The 13,188-nt window shown below is 38.0% G+C and overlaps 1 protein-coding gene across 4 annotated transcripts in view; it reads left to right on the top strand.

The window, feature by feature from the left end:
- The first annotated feature begins 10,874 nt into the window (after positions 1-10,874).
- Positions 10,875-13,188, top strand: part of ntng1a (netrin g1a) — a 150,580-nt gene continuing 148,266 nt past the window's right edge. For all 4 annotated transcript variants that reach the window (XM_053494222.1, XM_053494221.1, XM_053494220.1 and 1 more), the window contains exon 1: positions 10,875-11,493. The gene's annotated coding sequence lies outside the window, so the exon portion shown is untranslated. The remainder of the gene's footprint in view (positions 11,494-13,188) is intronic.

The raw sequence follows: 13,188 nt of genomic DNA, 5'->3' as shown, positions 1-13,188 counted from the left end.
CAGGGTAAAGCCCTTACTGGGACTGAGTGATGTGAGTCTTGTGATTATTTTAAAGAAGCAGTAAAAGTCACCTGTTATTCCAGGACATAATGACCTGTAAGTGCGATAATAAACACTGCTGTGTGAGCGTGTTGCTCCAGCATGCTGTTGGCGCTGGTTTTAAATGAACAGACACGTGCGTCCTGTATGTAGACGCAGCAGCAGGCAGAGACGAAGCGCAGCCACCAGAGCGCATCTGCTGCACGCGCACCACTTAACACTTTATTGATCATTTCAGATTTACGACCCGTTATAAATCCGGCCTTGCAGGCGGCTTCGGCTTTTATGGCTTCTTCCGCTTTGGGTAAATGTTTATTGTTAGCATCTTTTTATAACATTTAGTGCTGGGGGTCAGGCTTCAGATTACCGCAGGACATCGTACACGTCCGCGTCTCACCGGGCTTTCGCTTCAGCTTTCATGACTAACAAAGAGAAAGAACATAAGGAGACAAAGATATATATATATATATATATATATTCTGTAATGAGACATTTATTTAACATTTATTGAAGAAGTCTTCAGTGACGTTTTATTTTTTAGGTAATGGCTGTTTATAGGTGCTATAGTATAAGTGAACACTGGAACTAACTTGTTTTTACATAAAAATAAAATCTTCTGGACCTGACCAGAGCATTAGATGATCAAGCAATCAGGAGACTCAGAGCCAGGGTTCAGCTGGAGAAGATTTATTTTGCGTGCACGCGTCAATCAGTCAGCCTGGGCAATTAAATCCAAACATAAATGGTAAAACACCCAATTTATACTACGATGTTAACATCTACCCAAGGCCAAGAAATGTAAAAACAATGGTAGAAAAATACAATCAAGGTTAAAACATAAACCTAAGTAAACAAGAGCACTTACTGAGTAAACAAGGACACTTATAAAGATCACACTGACATAAATCCATTAAAATGCCCCTATTATGCGTTTTTCAAATATGATCTTTCATGCTCATGGAAAGGAGGGGTTTAGACAGACTGATTCTTCGAACTGCTTCACACGAGTTGTTTACAAATCATTTAAAAATGGGGTAAAATTTAATCTATTTTTGGAGAAAACTAAAGTGTTTTTTGACCTTGCATACATGTAAACCTGTTTTAAGAGACTCATAAAGCAATATTAGCAACCTTTAAAATGGCATAATAGGGGCACTTTAATAATTATTGTGCCATATTCATATCAAATATTGAAAATTTGAAATAAATCCCTCAACTTACAACTTATGATGTTTTTGCACAATAGTGTGATTAATAAGACATTGAGCGTAAAAAAACAATTTTATTTATTAAGCTGGGAGTCTTACTAATGGAATCACCTTAACACTACAAATTATAAACGCTAATATGAAGACTTATTTTTATATAGATATATAGATATTTTTATAGTGTACATACCACCAACACAGCCTGAGAGATGTAAACATAGCAACATTCATCTTATGGTGGCCTACTGATTAGTATAGGTTTGTGGATTGGTGGCTCAGTGGTAGGCTTCTCGCCTACCATGTGGTTCAATTCCCTTTCCAAATCCCAGCCACTGGATGCAGTGTTGGTCCCAATCATGGATAAAATGGGAGGAAGGGCATCCGGCGTAAGTTATTTGTGCGGATCGAAAAGACCCGAAAGACCAACAACAACTGATTGGTGTAAGTGGACCGCTGTTCAGTTTAGCGCCCCTAGTGGAAGTTAGAATTATAATACATTATATTGTAGCTCTATAAATAATGAATTAAAGCAGCTAATTGGGTCGTTGCTGATTTTGTAGACATTGAATCACCCGTGACTGTACGACATCATCAGCCTCTATTTTGAAAGCCCCATGACTTTGGCACCAAACTGGATTGTCCTCTTCTTGGCTCCTAAACTCTCTAAGACATGAACCCACAGGCAGACACATTGGGTTTGATTTACTACACAAGTGATCCATTGGGCCATGTACAGATGTAACAAACATCACATATTAAATGTGAGTCTAATAAAAAGTTTTTGAATATGACAGATTTTTTGAAATAGCCAATTACCAATATATTTTCTCATGATTGTATCATATCATTTCGTAGTGCACACATAGGGGGAAAAATGGAATTGTTGCCCAAAGAATAGGAACTGCATAGATTCCCAGCAGATTCTGTGGAATCACAACAAACTTGACCCATTACCTGATAAATATACTGTAAAAACAACCCTGTAAAAAAAAAGTTTAGTGAACTCATTGGATATCGAATGAAATCTTGGCTGATTCAGAGTCAATGTTGACTCATCTCCTCTGTTAATCTGCATCTATTTGATTCCTAGCAGATTAAAATTGCTATATATTTTATTATTAGAATAAGGATAATAAATTTGACGCATCATCTTATAATTCTAAATCTAATCAAAACCTAGCAGATTTTTATAATATCATATTAACTCATCACTTTATGATGCTATAAATCTAATTAAATCCCAACAGGTTGTGTGAAATCCACAAATTGCAAATCATTGCTTTACGAATAGGAAGGGTTTCTTGGTGTGAGGTTTACACCACTGATAAGTGTTGGGAGGCCACAAAATTAGCTAAGCATTACAACAAAGAAGAATCACTTTTCTTAGTTATAAAGAATCGCAAACATGCACAATGACTCCTAACTCTCTTAGTTGGTGTTTTCTTAGATATACTATACATCATGCAAAGGTTAATACAGATACCTCACACTATATGGGTGTTATTAAAATTCACCCTGATCCACCAGCTCGTCCACATGATGGTGCGGAGTGGGAGTGAAGGAGTTAACTCAACCTGCTACAGTAAACTAAACACAGCCAATAAGTAGATGGAGTCGATTTGCACACACTGCAACTCCTTTTAATGCTCTCGGATCAGGGTCTGATCGACTGTCAGTCCCCGCATAGATTACTCAACACACACACACGCATACAGCACATGCATGCAGAATACACTGTCATTAACCGCCTGTAGACTCGGACATGAAATAACATGCACCAAGAGCGGAAGCTCAAGCATCCATCTAAGCACTCTGAACCTGGTTCAACTGTTCCTCAGGGGCTCCTCCTTCCTTCCGTTATTCCTTCCTTCCTTCTTCTTTTTCTTCTGATAAACTATTTACACTGTACTTCTGATGTGATTTTTACACAATGCGATTTTCCCCACAGAATTGTTTTGTAGAATGGAATACAGTGGGTGTGTGTGTGTAGCGTGTGTCCTATGTAACACAGTGTCTGGTTTGTTCTACCTGTGTAATCCAATTTATTTTAATCACCTTCACAACCATGATCAGTACCCACCACTGAACACCATTAGCTAATTACACTGTGTTACACTGCCAAGCTGCAGCTTTCTCTTATGCAGTTCTTTTTTAGCACATGTTCCCGCATTAAAGGGCAACTATTACGTTAAGTTCACTCTTTAGTCATGTTCGGGCATTCAGATGTGTCTTCAGTATGTGTTTATACAAAAACATGTAAAAAAATTAAAAAAAACATGTCCTGGGGTTTAATCAAGTTAATTGAATGTACCCCTATTAATAGCTCGTATAAGTTGAGCCCCTTCTTCCAGCATTGTTGCTCAGCTCGGCTGGTTTTTTAATAGAGTGTGGCTCATCTATAGCTCATTTACAAAGACACCAAAACTGCACATTTAGAACAGGAGTGAAATAAAGGGAGTTTAAGGTATAAAATGTGGGGTATTTCAGCTGGGGCATTAACTCGCACACACTTTGAGGAAGCTTGGAGACTTATGTTAAATTAAAGAGATAGTAAAATCTGCGAGTGGTAGCATGGTAAAATAATCATTAGAACTGTGGTCTCGCAACTCCAGATGAGAGTGACTCTGTCCCAGTGATGGATTGGCTCCTGTATCCACATTCCACATCTGTACCCAGTACCCACCATGTGCCCAGAGTCTCCTGGGATAGTCTCCAGGCTTTCCACAGCCCTGTACAGGATAAGCGCTATAGAGAATGGGCGAGAGTGAGTGTTCATCTCACTGCTGTTTTCCTACTTAAACCGCCCAAATTTTCTCAGAGAGGCTGGAAAAAATGTAATTTTCATGCCTCCTCCATGTGCATCTATTCATCCATCCACCCTTCCCAAATAAAACATACAACATCTGTCTTATATTCTTCAGTATTCATATATATTATTATATAATCTTTGAGCTTCTTCTTGGTTTTGGATTTGTGAGGTTTCTCTCATTCTTCCTGCCAAATCCTCTATTCTCACTCAAAAAATGTAACTGGCCATCTTCATATATTTAGACAGATGCCTGACCATCTTTAAAGACTGTCAGAGACTAGTCCAGAAGCCACTCCAGTGTTTTCCAGGCTAAATGCTTATAACATGCAGATTAGGCTAACTGGTGCTTAGGGTCTTTGTGGTGCTAAATCTGAAACATTGGCCCGGTCTTAAATGGTGTGATCAGGCTGGAGCTGGTTTTCCTCTCTCTATTTGTCTTCATTCATCCTTAACTCAAATCTGACCGTAGTTCTCATTTCTGCTGCTGCTGAGGAGAGCACCACCAGCATGATTCCGCCATTGATGTCAATTGATGAGACATGCCTGGTTTTCCCGTATACACAGTGCTCACGGTTCAATTTGTACCCGCTAATCTGTTTCCTCATGGTCTTAGATTCTGAGGTGTCTTTTCCTCATGATCTTAGATTCTGAGGAGTTTTAGTCCAAACATTCTACCTTAAAGTCCTGAGCAGTGGGGTGTGGATTCTTATGGAAGTATGGGATTTTACTCACTCACTCACTCATCGCCTATACTGCTTTATCCTGTGCTCAGGGTGGTGGGGTGCCTGGAGTCTATTCCAAGAGACTTAGGGCACAAGAAGGGGTACACTCTGGAAGGGGTGGCAATCCATTGTAGGGCACACAAATATACACACATTTACAAGCTACGGGCAATTTGGGACCACCAGTTAGCCTAATCTGCATGTTTTTGGACTGTAAGAGGAAACCGGAGTACCTGGAGAAAATCCACCAACAGTGAGAACATGCAAACGTCCCATGCAAAGACCTGAGGCGTTTATCGAACCTGAACCCTTGAGGTGCAAGGCGACAGTGCTAACTACTGAGTCACTGTGCCGCCTAAAAGATTTCAGCTATGGAAAAAAAAAGTTTTAAACTTTTGTAACCTAATTACAGAAAAAAATTAGGCCGTACATTTAATGAATTAGTAGCAACATTTTTGACGACAGTGGAACCTCGGCATACGTGGCATTTTCGGCATATGAGCTAATCTGCCGGCTAAATTGTGCGTACATCCGAGAGCCGTTCTAAACTTCTTTGTGTCTGTGGAAAACCAAGTAAAGCGACTTTAAATATACTCAGCTGCTTTGGTTTTTAAAGCAGTCAGTATCAAGAGGAATAATAAATTAAGGTTAAGTGAGGTTTAATGTATATTTCTTTAATATTTTACTTAATTTGCACACACTTTTCTAAATGTTTTTATATGCAATAATATGATTATAGCGTTGGAAATTGGTAATATTGGTAATACTTTTGGGTGGCTGGAATGCATTGTCTGTATTTACATTATTTCCAATGGGAAGATGCGTTTTGCAATACAAAATTTCACCTTAAGAACTCACCTACGGAACGGATTCAATTAATATGCCGCTGTATATAAATGTTTGCACACTTTTTTTTGTCCCATATTTAGTACATGTGTTTTTGTACACATCAATGCTTTTCCACGAGTCATTTCTTTTTCATCCAATCTATTTATTTATTTTGCAATAAAGCAATTATTTTCACGCAACACATATGTACTTGAGCTCTTGTGCAATTATACGCCTCGCATTTTGCGCACATAATCACCTCAGTGTTTATTGTAAAAGCCTAATTAAATAGAGATTGAACTGGACAGAGAGAATGGAAAGGGGTGGGAGGGGGGCTTGGGTCTGAATTCAGCTCGCGAGCTGTGCAGCGCTGATCGCTGATTGGTCGCGGGTCACTGAGCTCGCGCGCGCTTGTAATAAGAGATCCAGAGAGAGATCTGGTGCTCACGCGCGCTGGCGGAAACAGTTAGATATTCGCGCTCCAAAGAAAACTGAAAGCATGTTTTATTGTCGTGAAAAAAAGATATATATTTTTAAATAATTTTAATTAAAATATTCCACAAGTCCCGTGATAAAGTAACTACATGTCCGTAAGTGATCTCATGCGCGCGGCACATTCTCTCGACTGAATCGACTCTTTCGAACACGCCCACTCGAGTGATTCGAATCATGTGATGTGATTCATTCATGAGTCGAATCCTAACGGTCGCGGTCTCTCTCTCTCTCTCTGTCTCTCTGTCGCTCTCGTAAAAACCACCTATCCTGCTCACGTGATCATATTTAAATTTCTAACCAGATTTAACGGTCATTTGTCAACGGTCGCCATTTTATTCGAGATTGCTAATAATAACTTTACTGAAAATAAAAGCCAGGTAAAGTGACACTAATTTTGTTTGTATTTAATCATAAACATTAAAAGACACCTTACTGAACATTCCACCTCATTTCAGCTCATTAACATACTTAAACGAACTAACTTTAAATAGAAAAAACATAACAAAATGTAGTACTTTGCTAAGGTTATGCTAGTTCAGGACCAGCTGTGAGAAACACATGTACTATATGTATTGTTGATATAAATGTTGTACAGCCTGCTTGTTTGTGTGTTTTATACCAATAATTTTAGTCGTAGTCTATAGCCTCATGTAAGATTATCCTTGTTACATATTTGTTATTGGATCCAGGTGCGAGCCCCGCCGTCAGTGGGTAGACCACAGTATCCTGCATGCTGTGTCTGTCCCAAGTCAAGATTAAATGGCAGAGCTGCATGTCAAGATGGACATCCGGTGTAAAACCTGTGCCAAGTTGTGTGTGGATCGGATGGTTTGCTGTGTTTTTTCCCCCCACATATTTGTTATAGAAAAATTCATTTGTGTGCTAGTTGAGAATGTACAGTAGGTAAGCTAAGTAGGGGGAAAATAAAGTATTTTTTTATATAAACCCATCCTTGCTTAAATCTTTAATATTCTTACTTAGGGGAATTATTATCCCAGGATAGGCCTCTTCCAAATGGTTGAGATGTTGCTTTATGGTAAATGTATCAATATTGGGAAAAAAAAAAAGTTTCACTTAGAGGTCACATATAATGCTAGGTTTTGTGTGATGATGAAACAACAAACATTTTGTTATCTAAAATTATTGTATGCTACCAACCAATTAGAAAGGGATACTATTTAAAGACACACTGGCATGTTGGATTACTTAGCATAACATACTGTACCTCAACTCGAGTGGTAGAGATGGCTCAATCACACTAAGTTCACCACTATCTTTTCCAATATGATATAATGACTTAAAATTTGATCTTTGCAAATATTGAACAAAACCTGAAATGTTTATGTATAAAAATTGTCAAACAGTTAGCATTCACTCTATCTGAATATTCTTTTTTTACACAGTATAAAAATATTCGTTCATATAAAGTATACATGGATAACTAAAACTAAAAAATACATCATGTAATGATTGTATTATTTGTGCTTTTTTTTGGTAACAAAAAACTAAATGTAAAAATCTCCATAATTCTTGACAACACATCAGGCATTTCTTTAGCCTGAAGATTATACTTTTTTTGTGTGTGTGAGAGAGAAGTGGTCCATTTAGTGTTCTCTATGAGCTCTGCTAGTGTGTAATTCTGTACATATGAAAACGATTTACAGCTTAATAAGACACCATGTTTAGAGGCTATTGCTACCCCTGAATAAATGTTTCATTTGAAGTGTAAACTGCTAAATAATTTAAAAGCTTTTTTACATTGCAAAATTGTAGCTTTAGGTTCAACTAACTCTACAACATGTAGCTCAAACATATTAGTTTTTATGCATATGCAATAACAAATTTAAAAAGGTTAATTTGGTAGTGTGTGAATAGATTCTAAATGCATTCATTATGCATGCTTAAGCATGCATTACACAGGACTTATGATTCAGTTAAAAAACTTAATTTGTTCATATCTGATAATTGACACTTAAAAACGAGTCTCTTAAAAAGAGATGTTCAAAAAAGGCTTTACTTTTTATAAACATCAGTGGTTTAATCCCCAGCTCCACCAGGTTGCCACCTTTGGGCCCTTGAGCAAGGCCCTTAACCCTATCTACTCCACGGCACTGTATCATGGCTGACCATGCACTCTGACCCCAGTTACCTCTAAATTGACTGCACTTAACTTGGATAGAAGAATGGCGTTTAATTTGTTTGTACCCAAGAAATAACTTTCACAAATTAGTTCCTTAAGAAGAGTTATATAAAGAGAATAATTATTTCATTTAAGGGTTAAGGTCCCAAGGCTAGCTCTTTCGGTCTGATCCCACAGAAAGGCCAGTTCCGCTGGCCACAATTAAAAGATCCCAAACTGATTAAGCACCCATGGGATGGGTTTGACAAACAGTCTGATCCACAGAGGCACCACCTGGGATCCCAAAGCACCCAAAGGATCTGCTGCCAACATTCTACTGCTAAACACCACAGCACATCCCCAGTCTTGGTGTTTTGGTCGACTGGTGTATACAGTATACATAAGCAAAACTTTCTATCAATTTCTTGTCTATAAATAGATTTTCAATTGACTCACCAAAATGAGTCAATCTATTAAAAATAAGAAAATAATTATTAGAAAGGGTCAAATAAAAGCAGAAATAGTTTGGAACAAGATATATTGTGGTATGCCACAAACCTATTGAAAAGGCTTACTGTTTACATAGACTTAAGTCAAAAGAATTTTTAAGTATAGCATGCCTCAACCAATTGGTAGAGGTGGATCAATTACCTTAGGTTCAACACGGTCTTTTCCAATATGATATAATGACTCAAAATATGCTTTACCAAAATGGTGAGCAGAACGGTAAAGGTGATGTACATCACCAAAAGAGTTGATCAAGATTCAGGTACTGTACAAATAATTCACAATATGAATATAAAATTTACTATGTAACAGTAAAGGGTTCTGTTTAATAAATTTTCAAGAATCATCAATATTAAAAAAGAAACTTTACTTTTGTAAAGTTTCTTTTTGAATATGTACACATAAGTCCAACAGTATAATGAACTGCCATCTACAACTGAAGAAAATAAAAATTACATAAAACAAAATTTCATTAAATCGTGCATAGAGTAGCTTTCTTCCCACCTGAAAACAATTCTTACAATTATTTCTTAAAATGATTTGCCAAAAAACAAAACAAATAGGACTTACAATAAGCAGTGAAAAGCTAAACTGTCCAATATGAAGAGCAGGCATTAGAGAGTGCAATCTATATAAATAGAAGAAAGATTATGTCTGGACATTGGTCAGAACTTAAGTTTTTAATTATATCTTTGTGTTTCATACACTGGAAAACCTAAAACCCGTATTAGAAAATTTTATGTCTGTACATCTGTCTATATGTCTGTCTAGCCATGTGTCACAGCATCACACAAAACTGGTTGGACAGAATTTAATTAAACTTTGCCAGTCCTTAGATATTTGCCTGAAGTTAAACCTGCACCATAAATTAAATCAAAAAGTTGAGTAGAGATTTTGTGCCAGATTATAAACCCCAGGTTTTGACAGCGAACTGTGCATGAGTCATACCGTGGGTGCGTCTTAAATTGACCGCTGGAAAAAATGTAATTAAACTTTTTGCATCCCGTTAAAACGCACACACACACACACACACACACACACACGCACACAGTACTTAGATATCCGCCTAAAGTTTAACCTGCACCATAAGTGAAATCAAAATGTTGAGTAAAAGCGATGCTATGAAACAGTTATGTGTCGGATTTAATATTCTACTTTAAATTAAGCTACTAATAAGCAACTCGCTCGATGTAAACAAACACCTTCACCAATAGATATTAATTATAAAACCTAAACTGAATTTTTTTTTTACTGGGATTATTTTTTCATGGCTGGAATAACAGCGCTGAAGTGGTATAAGTGAATTTTAATGGAAGTAGTTTAATGCAAGACAAAACTATCTATCTATATCTATTTTTTTTTTTTCATTTCTAACAGGGAATGTATTTGTCTGAAGATACTCAACCTTACAGAATGGGATTTCTTTGTATTAATAAGTTAGACAGAGAGGTCTGCTGTACAGAAAGACACAGACATGTACGTGGGCTTCAACCTAAAATAATAATAATAATTATTATTATTATTATTATTATTATTATTATTATAACACTGATTACATTAAAGATCAGCAGATTATTTTTAGCTTTAAACTTTTAACTGTTTCTACAACCTCTACGACGGAAACTAACGCAATTAAATGATAAACGTGCACTGATAGGAGAGAGTCGACTCGTTCGCACCTGAGAGTCGACTCACTCGACGGCGTGCCTCAATAAAGAGAGTCATTCAGGAAAAAAAGAATCGATTCGAAAAAGGTGAATCGCTTAGAAGTGTAACGGGATGGGTAGGGTGTGTGCGCGCGCGCGTGTATGTGTGCGCGCGATCACGGATGGCTGGATGGATGGATGTAGATGAATGTGGATGTGACGAAGCAGGGAGAAGATTCAGAGTCAGGTTCCACACATCCCTGGTGCGGGATTCGCGTCTCGCCGACTAATAAAACGCACACACACGCGCACACACACACACGCGCACCCATACAAGCGCGCGTGCTCCGGGAGTGCATTTCTGCAGTGCAGGACTTCTCTCTCTCTCTCTCTCTCTCTCTATTATTCTGTCTCTCCTTTTTCCTTTATCTCACTCTGGGACCGGGTATTTTTTTTCTTTCTTCTTTGCTTTTTTTTTTTTTGTATTCAAAAATATTTTTTGGGATTTTCCCCCCGTATAAAAATGGATGCACAAAGTGGAAAATTGAGAAATTGATCGGAGGACAGCGCAGCCGCGAGCGTCTCAACTTTCACGCGGACGGGGCTTTCCATTTATATATTTGTTTGTTTGTTTGTTTATTTGCTTGTTTTTTTTTAAGGCTGCGGTGGCACGAGCGCAAAGCAAACTACAAAAAGAAGGAGGAAACGCTTGAATTGCCGGGACCCTTTGAAGTGCTCATACGCTTCTTTTTGTTTTTATACAAACGGCAACAACATCAAAAAAAGATCAAAGACCAGGCATGTCCAGCTCGGATTGACGCGTTGCCGGACACCCATCCCTGTCTCTCTGTCTTTTTCTCTTTTTCAAATTAGTCAGCTCGTTTCAGGTCGGTCGGAGGGAGGGGAGTGAGTGTTGGTCATCAACTTTAGGGTGATGCCTGCTTCTCTGCGTGTGTATGTGTGTGTTTTTTCCCCCCTCGACCTCCTCCTCCTCCTCGCTCTGAGCTTCACCAGATCAGGCCGCGCCTTCTCTTCTTCAACTTGTTGCACTCTTTATCATCATCATCATCATTCCTAATAAAAACTCAACACAGAGGAGATCCTGCAAAAGCGCAATAATGTGAGTATTCGCACCTGTCCTGTACTGCATCTGTGTGTGTGTGTGTGTGAGAGAGAGAGAGAGAAAGAGAGTCAGTGTGTGTGTGTGTGTGTGTGTGTTAATGATTTTACCTGTGCCTGATTTTACTTTTACGCACACTAGTCAGATAGATGCAAAAAAGAAGGACAGAAATAAAAAAGAAAAAAAGAAAGAAAGGAAAAAACCCTCCTGCTGTGTAGGTGTAAAGATTTGGGAGTCTCAGCCGCATCCCAAGGTGTTAAATTAACTAGTGATAGATTAACTCTTTAAGCACTGAATTAACACACACACTGTATAAGATCTGTTAGTTTTTGATCAGCATCTACAGGACCTGAACATATACCTTATAACACTACAGTATGTAGCATCATCTCACATCATCTAGCATCATCTTACTGTCGCTTAACATAAATCTTCCCAACAGGATAAAGTAGTATGATTAGAGTAAAACTAAATGTGTGTGTGTGTGTGTTTAAACCAACACAGCATGTGCAGACCTAAACCTCTTAATTCTCTTAATATTATAGCTATACCATGCCTTTAAATAGAATTAAACTAATACCGTATGTAAAAATTTCAGACATCAAGCCTATACTTTAACATTATGTCTATTAATCAAGAACTTAACAAGATTCATAATGATAAAAATACCTAAGGAATACCTTTAATAATTCAATAGTATGACCTGAACTCATAATGCAACACAATAGCTGTTAATCAAGCATTATATCATTGAGGGTGAATGCACTGATTTGATATACAAACTGCGATTTCAGTGACAATAGAGGTTAATGTGAGATAACGTCCATTAATGCTGTAGAGGAGCAGGGTTTAATAAAGCGTTCTGTGAGTTAAAGTGTCTAGGTGTTTCGGAGTTGAAGAGGCATCTTGGTGGGGAAGAGGTCCGACTCAAAAACTGCATAGCTACCAATTAAAATAAATCAATTACTAAATAATGAAACAAACATTAAATCTATTAAACTCTGAATTCAGGATGCCACTCCAGTTCGACACTTTTGACGCAGATTTTAAAGACCTAAGAGACTGAACGCTGCTGATACTCCCAACACCTGAAGTGCCAAATTAGGACCGTAATGAATAAGACTGACCTGAGACCTGTGTTACTTCTCAACCGTATTCGTTCCAGGACCTCCATCAGCACGATTAGACTTGAGGATTAGACGCGCTAGTCGCTTTAGCACCGTGTAAATTAGGTGTTACCACTCAGCACTTTATTTCATGAGACACTGTAGCTGCGTGTTAAATCAAATCAACACCATGGGTTTGTTTTAGGATTTTTAGAAGGCTAGAGCAGAGGGTAATGTTCTTATAGATATCCTAAACTCTATCTATCTATCTATCTATCTATCTATCTATCTATCTATCTATCTATCTATCTATCTATCTTGAAAAGATTTAGGTTTATTGTTAAATTATCATCAGGGTACAGCATGTAACTCCGGTCATTTCAGAAAAACTTCGCATCAGAACCAGCGCCCTGATCTCTGACAAGAAAGCATGCTGATAGGGGACGGAGTCAGGGTCAGCGTGATGAAGCGCCCTCTAGTGGACGGGGTGACTGAGGCCAAGGCGTGACTCCACTCACACACACACTTCAGCTTCGTCACTCATTTATTAGAGCAAGAAGGTGATCTTCAGTGCACTTTAAAGTAAATT

Source organism: Clarias gariepinus, chromosome 4 (genome assembly GCF_024256425.1).
Source record: "Clarias gariepinus isolate MV-2021 ecotype Netherlands chromosome 4, CGAR_prim_01v2, whole genome shotgun sequence".
Taxonomy (NCBI): domain Eukaryota; kingdom Metazoa; phylum Chordata; class Actinopteri; order Siluriformes; family Clariidae; genus Clarias; species Clarias gariepinus.
The sequence above is the reverse complement of the archived record's forward strand: the minus strand, read 5'-3'. Positions and strand labels throughout refer to the sequence as shown.